Source organism: Rattus rattus, chromosome 3 (genome assembly GCF_011064425.1).
Source record: "Rattus rattus isolate New Zealand chromosome 3, Rrattus_CSIRO_v1, whole genome shotgun sequence".
In the NCBI taxonomy this organism is placed as follows: Eukaryota; Metazoa; Chordata; class Mammalia; order Rodentia; family Muridae; genus Rattus; species Rattus rattus.
In genome coordinates, this window is record NC_046156.1 from 208,367,229 (window position 1) to 208,379,949 (window position 12,721).

The following is a 12,721-nucleotide window of genomic DNA, read 5'->3' on the forward strand; positions in this document are numbered from 1 at the left end:
GATTGAACTTGAGAATATCTTTCAGATTGAGGTAACCCAGTCCAAAAACTACATACATAGTATGTACTCACTTACATGTGAATGTTAGCCAAAATATACAAATACATTACACAGATACAAAGAAGTTAAAGAAGAAGGAAAACCTAAGTAGAGGAGCATAAATTTCACTTAGAACAGGGAATAAAGCCATCATAAGAGGCAGAGGGAGGGAGAGAACTGGGCATGTGCGGGGATGGGGAGGGGATGTGGGCTTCAGGATCAGGTGTGAAAAAGGTCAAGAGAGAGGCTAGATAACCTTTAAAATGAATGGGAATCTGTAACTGATAAGGATGAAGAGGTGGGGACCATTTCTAGGATGGGAACAAGACCTGGAATAAGGGAGATGCCCAAGAATCAATGGGGTAAACTTACCTTTGACTGACTACATTGTGGATATAAAACCTGAAGAAGCTACTTCTTGTAGCCAGGCACGAACCCAGTGGAGTGATAAGGACACCAATCTACCATAAAACTTTTAACCCAAAGTTTATCTGGCCTATTAGAAATGCAGGCACAGGAAGGAACAGACAGAGGTAATGGCCAACCAATACTTTCCCAAAATTAAGACCCATCTCATGGGCAAGCACCAATGCCAAACACTATTAATGAGACTCTGTTATGGTTGCATACAAGAGCATGCTATTCTCTGAGAAACTTCACCCAGCAGCTAACTCAGACAGATACAAATACCCATAGCCAAAGAGTGAATAGAGCTTTGTGACTCTTATGGTAAAAAGGAGGAAAAATTGTGGGTCCCAAAGTGATAGGAACTCCACAGGAAGACGAAGAGGGTCAACTAGCCTGGATCGTTGGAGCTCTCTGAATCTGAACCACCAACCAAAATATATTCGCTGACAGGATGTAGGCCTTCCTGCTCATATATAACAGATGTGCAGCTTGGTGTTGGCGTGGCTTTTGCCTATATATGGGATTTATTCTTCTATCTAGGCTGCCTTGTCTTGGTTAAGTGAGAGAGAACGAGCCCGTCTTGTAGAGATTTGAAGGGCCAGGGTCAGGATATACTCAGGGGTTCCCCAGCTGCTCACTGGAGAAGCTGAAGAGGTTGTGGGGGAAGGATTGTGGGAGGGGTGACCAGGATGGTGTTGGGGAGCAGGATGTATAGTAACTAATTAAAAAATTAAATTAGAAAAGATGAAAATGCAAAGCATTTCCTGCTTTTATTTTCTAATATTACTGTTTATAACAAAACACAAAGTCTTAAATATTACTGTTATTTAGTAAAAGGCAATGAATGTTTCAAAAATCATTTCCACCATTAATCTTCTGTTACTTTTATATATGTAGGTAAATAAAAGTATCTTTATCTAATTTTAACATTATTCATAATGTTGCATTAAATTGATACCCTAAAAGAAGTTTCTAATCAAAACAGCAATACTGGTCCTCTATCCACACAAAGGTCCTTAAAGTTTTTTCATTTACTCAATTTAGATGCCTCCTCCATAGTTCCATTTATAAGTACAAAGAGAGCCCACTTTTTATTTTCTTAATATTTGATTATCTGTAGTTATGTAACTACATAAAATAACTATTTTTAAGATCATCTGTCCCTATTTTTGAATGTGACCTGCAACAAAGAATATAAAGTACTGATGGCATGTTAAACTTCAAGATCCTACTAATTAATATTTTTAATAGTAAACATATTTCAATGAAATGCTTTAAATACATATATACTAGAAGGGTGAAATAATTTAGATATATGTACCAAAAAGTTAACAGAGAATTTTTTGTATTGTGAAGAATTTTCTAACATTGAAGTGTATTGTGAATATTTAATAAATTTAAAAATCTGTCTACACAGGTTCTACTTCAGACATATAGAACTATGTGATTATATGTATATGCTTCTTTTTCTTAACATTTATTTCTTTATTTAGAGTTTATTTTAGAATATGTATGCTGTATGCATATGCATGTGTGTATGTGTGTACATGTGTCTCTGTGTGTGTCTCTATGTGTCTGAGTACAGAGGTCAGAGGACAATCATAAAGAGTTGGTTTTCTCTTTTAATTGTTCAGTCCTGAAGTGATCCTTAGGTTGCCAGGCCTAGTGGAAATGCCTTCATGTATTTTAACGTTCATCCTGACCCTATGTGCTATCTATATAAAATATAATTGATATTGATAACTTTTATATATATTAAAGGAAAAAAGTCTTTTTATACAAAATCTGAATTTTGATATTTAAACCATTCAGTGTGTATTACATCCAAACGAGAGATTAAATAATACAAACTACTGCAAATTATTTTTCATTCTCAGATTGTAGTTAATATCTTTACTATACATAATAAATAGATGTGATTCACAGAGTAGAAACATGTTGTTCACAGATATATTATTTCTCAGGTGAATTTGCTGGTTCAACTAGATCAGCATGTAGAAAAATGAAGATCGACCCATTTTTATCTCCTGTACAAAGGTCATGTCCAAGCAAATAAAAAATCTCCACATAAAACCAGATACACAGAATTAATAGAAAAGAAAATGGGGAAGGACCTGGAACATATAGGCACATGGAAAAATTTCTTGAACAGAACACTAATGGTTTATACTCTAAGATTGAAAATCAAAAAATGGGACCTCATAAAATTTCTAAGCTTCTGTAAGGCAAAGAAAACTGTCAATAGGACAAAATGGCAACCAACAGGTTGGGAAAAAATCTTTACCAATTCTACATTTGAGAGAGGACTAATATCTAATATATACAAAGAACTTAAAGAAGTTAGACACCAGAGAACTACTACTAAATCCTACTAAAATTGGGTTACAGAGCTAAACAAAGAATTCTCAGCTGAGGAATATAGAATGACACCAAAACACTTAAAGAAATGTCCAACTTCTTTAATCATCAGGGAAATGCAGATCAAAACAACCCTGAGATTTCACCTCACCCTAGTAAGAATGGCTAACATCAAAAACTCAGGTGACAGCAGATGTTGGGGAGGATGTGGAAAAAAAAAGAAAACTCCTCTATTATTTTTGCAATTGAAAGCTGGTTCAACCGATCTAGAAAGCATTCTGGTGGATTCTCAGAAAATTGGACATAGTACTATCTGAAGACCCAACTATAACACTCCTAGGCATATACCCAAAGGATGCGCTAAAATATAACAAGGGTACCTGCTCCACTCTATTTGTAAAAGCCTTATTTATAATACCCAGAAGCTGGAAAGAACCTAGATGTTCTTCAACAAAGGAATGGATACAGAACATGTGGGACATTTACAAAATGGAGTACTATCCATCTCATAAAACTGCAAAGCTTCTGTAAAGCAAAGGACACTGTGGTTAGGACAAAACGGCAACCAACAGATCTTTACCAATTCTACAACAGATCTCTATCCTTATACAAAGAACTCAAGAAGTTAGACCGCAGGGAGACAAATAACCCTATTAAAAAATGGGGTTCAGAGCTAAACAAAGAATTCACAGCTGAGGAGTGCCAAATGGCTGAGAAACACCTAAAGAAATGTTCAACATCTTTAGTCATAAGGGAAATGCAAATCAAAACAACCCTGAGATTTCACCTCACACCAGTGAGAATGGCTAAGATCAAAAACTCAGGTGACAGCAGATGCTGGCGAGGATGCGGAGAAAGAGGAACACTCCTCCATTGTTGGTGGGATTGCAGACTGGTACATCCCTTCTGGAAATCAGTCTGGAGGTTCCTCAGAAAATTGGACATTGAACTGCCTGAGGATCCAGCTATACCTCTCTTGGGCATATACCCAAAAGATGCCCCAACATATAAAAAAGACACGTGCTCCACTATGTTCATCGCAGCCTTATTTATAATAGTCAGAAGCTGGAAAGAACCCAGATGCCCTTCAACAGAGGAATGGATACAGAAAATGTGGTACATCTACACAATGGAATATTACTCAGCTATCAAAAACAATGACTTTATGAAATTAAGAGACAAATGGTCGAACTGGAAAATATCATCCTGAGTGAGGTAAACTCAATCACAGAAAAAATACATGGTATGCACTAATTGATAAGTAGCCATTAGCCCAAATGTCGAATTATCCTAAATGCACACAACACGTGAAACTCAAGACGGATGATCAAAATGCGAATGCTTCACCCTTTCTTTAAAAGGGGAACAAGAATACTCTTGGGAGGGCATAGGGTGGCAAAGTTCAGAACAGAGGCAGAAGGAACACTCATTCAGAGCCTGCCCCACATGTGGCCCATACATACACAGGCACCAAACTAGATAAGATGGATGAAGCAAAGAAGTTCTGGCTGACAGGAACCGGATGTAGATGTCTCCTGAGAGACACAGCGAGAATACAGCAAATACTTAGACGAATGCCATCATTAAACCATTGAAGTGAGATCGGGATCCCTGTTGAAGGAATCATAGAAAGGACTGAACGAGCATGAAGGGGCTTGAGACCCCATGTGAACAACATTGCCAAACAACCAGAGCTTCCAGGGACTAAGCCACTATCCAAAGACTATACTTGGACTGACCCTGGGTTCCAACCTCATATTTAGCAATGAATAGCCTAGTAAGAGCACCAGTGGAAGGGGACGCCTTTGGTCCTGCCAAGAATGAACCCCCCAGTGAACGGGATTGTTTGGGGGAGGGCAGTAATGGGGGGAGGATAGGGAGGGGAACACCTATTGGGGAGGGGAAGGGCTTAGGGTGATGTTGGCCCGGAAACCAGGAAAGGGAATAACAATCGAAATGTAAATAAGAAATACCCAGTTTAATATTGATGGAAAAAAATGATTCTAATATTCAAGGCTGTAAAAGAAAATCACAGTAAGAAGAAGGTTAAAATGAAGACAGTGTTGTAAAGATAAAGTTGATAATGTGCAACGCCCCAAAAAAAAAAAATTCTGAAAAAAAAAAAAAGAATCATGGGGAGGGAAAAGGGGGAAATGGATGGGGCGAAATGGGATAATATTTGGAATGTAAATACATATAATATGCAATAAGAAATAAAAATTAAACATCAAAATAGACAAGAAACAAAAACAAAGAAACAAAATACTCCTAAGGAAGAGCACTCAATTAGACTCTAGTTCACCTGAGATCTGCCAGAGTCAATATGATTTTATAAGGTTAGACACAGGTAAAAAGGTGGGGTTTGTTGGTAGTGTCTCTTGAATAATTCTAATTTTCTTGTACTCACTCTACCTTAATTCTTGTCTCCCATCTCTAGCATCCCTCTCCCTTTGGACTGTTTTTACCTTCATTCCTTTTCTCATTACAAATAATTCAGCTAGATTTTGTTTCTCTGTGACAAAATAGAAATACCAAAGATCATCTTAAAAGGTTTGTTTTTAATAGCTGAGTAGTACTCCATTGTGTAGATGTATCACATTTTCTGTAATCATTCCTCTGTTGAACGGCATCTGGGTTCTTTCCACCCTCTTGCTATTGTAAATAAAGCTTCTATGAACATAGTGGAGCATGTGTCTTTGTTGTATGTTGGAACATCTTTTGCGAATATGCCCACGAGAGTTATAGATGGGTCCCCAAAGTGCAAATTACCCAAGATATAATACACAGACCACATGAAGCTCAAGAAGAAGGATGACCAAAGTATGGACGCTTCACTCCTTCTTAAAAGGGAAAACAAAAATATTCATAGGCGAGGATATGGAGGCAGTGTTTGGAGCAGTGACTGAAGGAGTGACCATTCAGAACCTGCCCCACATGTGCCCCATATATATATACAGTCACCAAGAATAGATAAGATTTATGAAGCTAAAAACTGCATGCTGACAGGAACCAGATATAGATGTATCCTGAGAGACACAGCCAAACATGTCAAATTCAGAGACGAATGCTAGCAGCAAACTACTGAACTGAGACTGGGATCCCTGTTAGAAGAATCTGAGAAATGATTGAAAGAACTAAAGGGGTTTGCAACTCCATTAGAACAACAATGTCAATGAACCAGAGCTCCCAGAGACTAAACCATTACCTATGGACTGACCCATGGCTCCAGCTGATATGTATCAAAGCATGACCCTGGTGGACACCAATGGAAGGGGAAGCACTTGGTCTTGCCAAGATTGGACCCCCAGTATAGGGGAATGTCTGGGGGACATAAAGAGAGGTTGAATGTGGAGAGGAACACACTTATAGAAGAGTGGGATGGGATGGGATAGGGAACTTATGTCCAGGAAACAGGGAAAGGAAATGACATTTGAAATACAAATAAAAATATCCAATAAAAATAAAATAAAATATCTGATTAAAAATATTTGTTAATCCTATCCCTTGATTCTCTTAGTGCTTCGGAATGGTGACTGAACGGCTGTAGTAATTAAGTGTGAAAAATGAGAGGCAGCATCTATCTACTGTTATAATACCGATACAGGATTTAGGTCCTGGAATCCTCCTTTACAAGGGTTATATTCTCATCAGAATCATCAATCTTTTGCTGTAGCCTCTAAGAATCTTAATCTTGGCCCTTAGCAATAGACACTCTAAAGCCCTCTTGTATAGAACTGGAAAATACATATATATATTAACTCTGAATACTGACTTCTGTTATACACCTCTGGCTGTTGTCTGAAATTATTGGCTAAAAGGACCTTACTGTAGAATGTTTCTGATAATTTGTGCTTTCTAATATTTGGCTCCTTAAAGACTTTTTAAAATCATTTTCAGCCTCAGCATTCTATCCTTTCTCTATACTTGCCACCTTTCTTCTTCCTCTTCTAATCATGCCTCAAATTCTCAGTGTCTTATCTAGCTGTTCATAAACTATTGAACACACATTTCATAAGGATGACCTGCATACAATTGTCTCTGTCACTACTACCTACCACACCCCCATGCTGCCATTCTGATATTGCAGTTGCTGTGTCTCTTGCTTCCTTCCGTATGTTGGCAAATAAGCTGACACAATGAAAATATTCAACAAAAGATCACTCAATGAAGTCTTCTATTGAAGATTAGGTTTTAAAACCAGGGATGTTAATGCTGTACAATGTCTGCCAGGCAACTCACTAATCAGGTCTGAACTGACTGATTAGAAAGCCCAAGGAGTGTTCAGATAAGTTATAGACAAATTTTGTGAAGGGCAATTATAGTCAACTATCTTAGCACCAACCATGTTCATAGAAAACTGAATATTTGCCAGAATATAGACCTGTCTCTTAACACAAACAACCAATGAAGTTTGCATTTCAGCTCTTATCACAGCCTTTGCTTTGGACCAACCCCAGTTATTTAAGAGGTAGGATAATGTTTTGTGACAAGACTTCCTAGGGCAATGGAACACAAGTCTATCCACACCAGATATGGAACTTAACATTTATTTACCAAAGAAAAGATCACTCAAAAGTCTACCTTAGCAAGGCAATAGGATTTATTGGGGCTCCTTATATCAGTGAATAGTCATGTAAAAGAAAAGAACTCAAAAAACAAGTGCATCATCTAAACCTACCTAAGCATCGGTAACAGCCCTTTGGGAAGCTCGACCATACTGTATGGTATGAAGGTTCACGAGTGTCCTTTCCTGGTGTCTTGGTCTGTACCTCTTCCACCTCTTCCAGGCACTTTGACTTTTTTCTTTTTTCTTTTCTTTTTTTTTTCCCCAGGCAACATGGACTTTCTCTGCCCATTTTTTAAGATGTGTGTGACTGGTCTCAAAACCATCTTTGCCTCTTGTTTTATCTGATGGACTCTGAGCATCATCTTTATTGTTTATCCTTGGTAGGGAGAGGAAGTGTAGAAAATCTGGCTGATAGCAAGTAGTACTTGAAAGTGTTGAGTTGTTTATTTCTTTACTTAAGGACCTTCTCAGCAGGGTGGAACATTTTAACTGTGAGGAGAAATTGTTACTGAACACATAGTGAGATTTATTTTGTGGCCAATTACAGCCTTGCCTCAACACTTGTTATTCATTCTAAGGTTCTACAGCAATGAATCTTAATCTTCATAATTCTGAGACCATTTAATAGAGTTCTGTATGGTGAGGTGACCCCCTAACTGTACTTTTTTGTTGCTACTTAATAACTGTATTTGTGTTACTGCTATAAATCATAGTGTAAATGTTTGATATGTGGGATAGCTGCTATGTGGTCCCCAGAATTGTCATGAACAACAGGCTGAGAAACACTGTTATAGGCGAAGTAAGCACTAGTTCCAGCAGTTTCTTGGCTGATCCACCAGGGGGAGAGCTTTTCCTCTTGCCATTGAACTTTCTTAGTTATTGTTTTACTGCTGTGAACAGACAACATAGCAGCATCAAGAAAGGCTTGATACAGGAAGAGTTATAGTTCTATATCTTTATCTGGAGGCTGCTAGCAGAATACTGATGTTTAGGAGGCTTGGGTGAGAGTCTTAAGCCCACATCCATAATGACTCATCTACTCCAAGATGGCCATAACTTCTAATAGTGCGGCACTCCTTGGGAAAAGCATATACACACCATCACACTGAGTATAAATAGTAGCCGGGTCATCTAGAGATGGTCCAAATTTGTGATAGCAAAACAATCTGATACATACTCCACAAAACATGGCTAACTAAGGCCAATTTGATCGTTTTTCCTGTGCACAAATGCTTGCGATGTTAGTGTTATAGTGATGAATATATATGTATATGTACATATATATTAGAAAGAAGCATAAGATGATTATAATCTGTTAAAAGTTTTTATACAATTTAGAAATCTAGCATGAAATAATATCAAGAAGAAACCCAAAATATTAAAACTGAACATTAAAATAGAGGAAAAGAGAAAGAATAAAAATAAAACGTGGCATGTGACAGAGTATATTACACAGATGAAAATGGACAGTTTTACAGAGAAAGTGATAGCAGCTGGAAAAATTTAATGATCAGTAACTGTAATTTGAAGCATTGTTTCCTCTGTTGTTTTCTTTCTGTTTATGGTGTTGTGTGTAATACGGCTTCCTGCCATCAGTGAATACAATCACTCTATGAAGCTGTGCTTTGGAAATTTGTATTTGAGTCAATAAAGAGAAAAACAAAATTATCTACCCAATTGTCCAATCTCTGAATAAAATTGTTGGTTTTGCTATGCAGAAATTCATTCTTCATCTTCTTATATACAGACCACATAAAAAAATCTAGTGTTCAAAAATAATTTATCTATTTAAATATCTTCTTATCCTAGTGCATACATTATCTTTCATGTTTTAAATATGTCTGAGTGTTTGGTCTCTATGAATGTCTGTATATCACATGCTTGTTAGTGACCTGGTATTAAGAAAATGACATCAGATCCCTGAAAAAATAATTATATATAGTTGTGAGGCCCTGTGCAAATGCTATGAATGAAACCCAAGTTCCATTCTAGAAGACAGCTGCCAGTGTTCTTAAGCACTGAGGCATCTTTTCAGTCATTGAACTTTGTATTTGACAGCAATCTCACTAGCTTCTTCAGAAACACAGGGACTTTCATACATTGTACATCCTAGGTTCTCTTTTTTTAAATTTTTTATTATATATTTCTTTACCTACATTTCAAAGGTTATTCCCTTTCCTGTTTTCCTGTCCATAAGCCCCCATCCCATCCCCTCCTACTCCCCCATATGGGTATTCCCCATATACTCACCATATTGCCCTCCCCCCATATTCCCCTGCACCGGGAGTCCAACTATGGCAAAAGCAAAGGCTTTCCCTCACACTGGTGCCCCAACAAGGCTATTATCTGCTACATATGCAGTTGGAGCTCTGGGTTAGTCCATGTATAGTACTTCGGTAGTGGTTTAGTCTCTGGAAGCTCTGGTTGATTGGCATTATTGTTTTTATGGGGTTGCAAGCTTCTTCAACTCTTTTAATACTTCCTCTAATTCCCCCCAAGGGAGTCCTATTCTCAGTTCGGTGGTTTGCTGCTAGCATTGACCTCTGTATTGGACATGTTCTGAATGTGTCTCTCAGGAGAGATCTTTATTCAGTCCCATTCTGCATGCATTATTTAGCTTCATCAATCTTTTCTGGTTTTGATGGCTGTATATAATGGCTTATGCTCTATGATCCAGAATTAACAAATGAGACCTCATAAAACTACAAAGCTTTTGTAAAGCAAGACACTGTCATTAGGACAAAGTTGTAACCAACAGATTGGGAAAAGATCTTTACCAATCCTACAACTGACAGAGGGATTATATCCAAAATATACAAAGAACTCAAAATTTAGACTCCAGAGAGCCAAATCACCCTATAAAAATGGGTTACAGAACTAAACAAAACATTCTCAGCAGAGAATTATTGAATGGCAGAGAAGCACCTAAAGAAATGTTCAACATCCTTAGTCATCAGGGAAATGCAAATCAAGACAACCCTTAGATTCCACCTCACACCAGTCAAAATGGCGAAGATAAAATCTCAGGTGACAGCAGATGCTGGTGAGATTGTGGAGAAAGAGGCGCGATTGCAAACTGGTACGACCACTTGAAAGTTGGACATAGTACTACCTGAGGACCCAGCTATATCCTAGTTTTTCGTAAGCTGTAAGAAATGTCAATTTAGTCCATATGTAACTGGTGTTTTCCTTATTACATTACTTAATGGCCAGGTTTTCTCAGTATTGGGCTCTATATCTCTCTACTTTAGCTTCTGTTGTTTTGGTTTGGTCAGTGTGGTAGTTTCAATAGTTATGGCCCCACAGATTCAATGGTTTGAATGCTTGGCCATCGGGAGTGTAAATACTAGGAAGTATGCCTTTTTTGGAGGAGGTGGTCCTTGATAGAGGAAGTGTCTCACTGAGGAGATGGGGCTTTGAAGTCTTATACATGCTCAAACTCTTCCCAGTGTAAAACACTGTCTCCTTAGGCAGCAGCTTTGGATCAAATATTGAATGTCTAAGCTCCTTCTCTAGTTTCATGTCTGCCGAAATATGGCTATGCTTCCCACCATTATGATAATAGACTAAACCTTTGAAACTGTAGACCAGCTGCAATGCAATCTTCTCCTTCATAAAGTTACCTTTGTCACAGTGTCTCTACAGCAATAAATTCCAAACACAGATAATCATGTTTTTTCCAATGTCTGCTATTTTTTCTTTTTCATGAGAATTGTAGTTTCATGACAATGGTGATAGTCATCAATCTCTTCTATTTTTGATTTTTAGATATCTTAATATTTAAGGTTTTAATAATTTCAAATTTTCATCGATGAAATATATGCTTATGCAGTTTTAGATTCTGTTTTTATTTCAGTATTTGAAGATCAGACTTTTAATAATTTTGTTTAATTGTTTTGCTTTGTTTTGTAATTATAATCAACACAAGCTTTTCCCAAGACATTTTTTTTCTGGTACACCAGTATTTTCTTTCCTGTGTCAACATTTAATATTTTGTCAGTGCTTACTAGAAACAACTGGTGAGTTAATAAACAACACTTACATTTTTTTGAAATATTATATATGTAAAATATCCTTATTTTTAAAAATGGGGAAGTAGTTTATATTCAGAAATATAACTCTTAGTCAAGTCATTTTGAATTATATTGTGAATAGCATTGATAAAATAAATTTACTATATTTTTTACAATGATTCCTTCAAATTTTATTTTTGTATTTATGTCCCATATTTATTGTTTTAATATAATCAAGTAACTTAAGTGTGGCAAAGTGGAGCTGTATTGTTTTCTCTTGTTAAATACTGTTGACAGTTTGCTGATGAAAAGAAATACATTCTGCCAATTTTGCCAATAGACTTTCTTACCTTGAATATGGAAGACACATAAAGCAATGTGAATTGCTTCTGTTAGCAGAACTATGTGTTAACTTACTGTTTATAGACTCAAGCACTTACCGCTATATTATCTTCAGCTGTTAACCTATTATGTAATAATAAGTAAAAGGTTATTTTCTGGATCTTTTTCTCATTGTCAACGATTGGTTTTGTTTTTTGTTTTTTTTTTGTTTTTGTTTTTAACTTTCTTTTTGCCATATAATACTTTATAAAATAATATCAATTCACATTCATCTTTAATCTCTACTGAAGATGATGTTGAATTGAATATGATAGCAATTGACTTTTAAAAAATATTATTTTAAACAGCATACAGTATCTTTTGAATAAAATTTTACTTTACAAATACAAGAAAATACAGGTATAGTTTATATACCACAGGCCATGGAGACTTTATGTCAGAAGTATCTGGTTCTTTAAAAAAATTTCAATAAAATTAAAGAAAAATAAATATTTTTGACCATAAAAAAGGCTGTGAGGGGCTTGAACAGTTTTTAAAGAATGATAATTTAAAATATTTAACTGTTTATTATATTTTGAAACTTATCAACATTACTTTTGTATAATGAATGTAATAAATATGCATGAAAATTTTATATGTGTACTTAGATTAATGGTTATAAAAGAAAAGAACATTTCTTTGATCATCCGCACTGTAAAATATATTTAAAGACATGTTAGACATATATTAGTTCCTTTTCTGTTGTTATGATAAAACATTATGAACATGCAATTTATAGGAGGAAGAATTTATTTTTGTCTTACAGTTCCAGATGTGTAAAATCCATTATGGTAGGGAGGCATAACAACATATAGAAGGCATGGTAACTCAAGGAGAAAGCAGGTAGCACTTGCTAAGAGGTTTTGCTAGGAGCAATGTTAAGCTTTAAATTGAATAATTGAACTGGAGGTGTAAGACTATAAATAAACAATATCCAACCCCAGTGTCTTAGTTG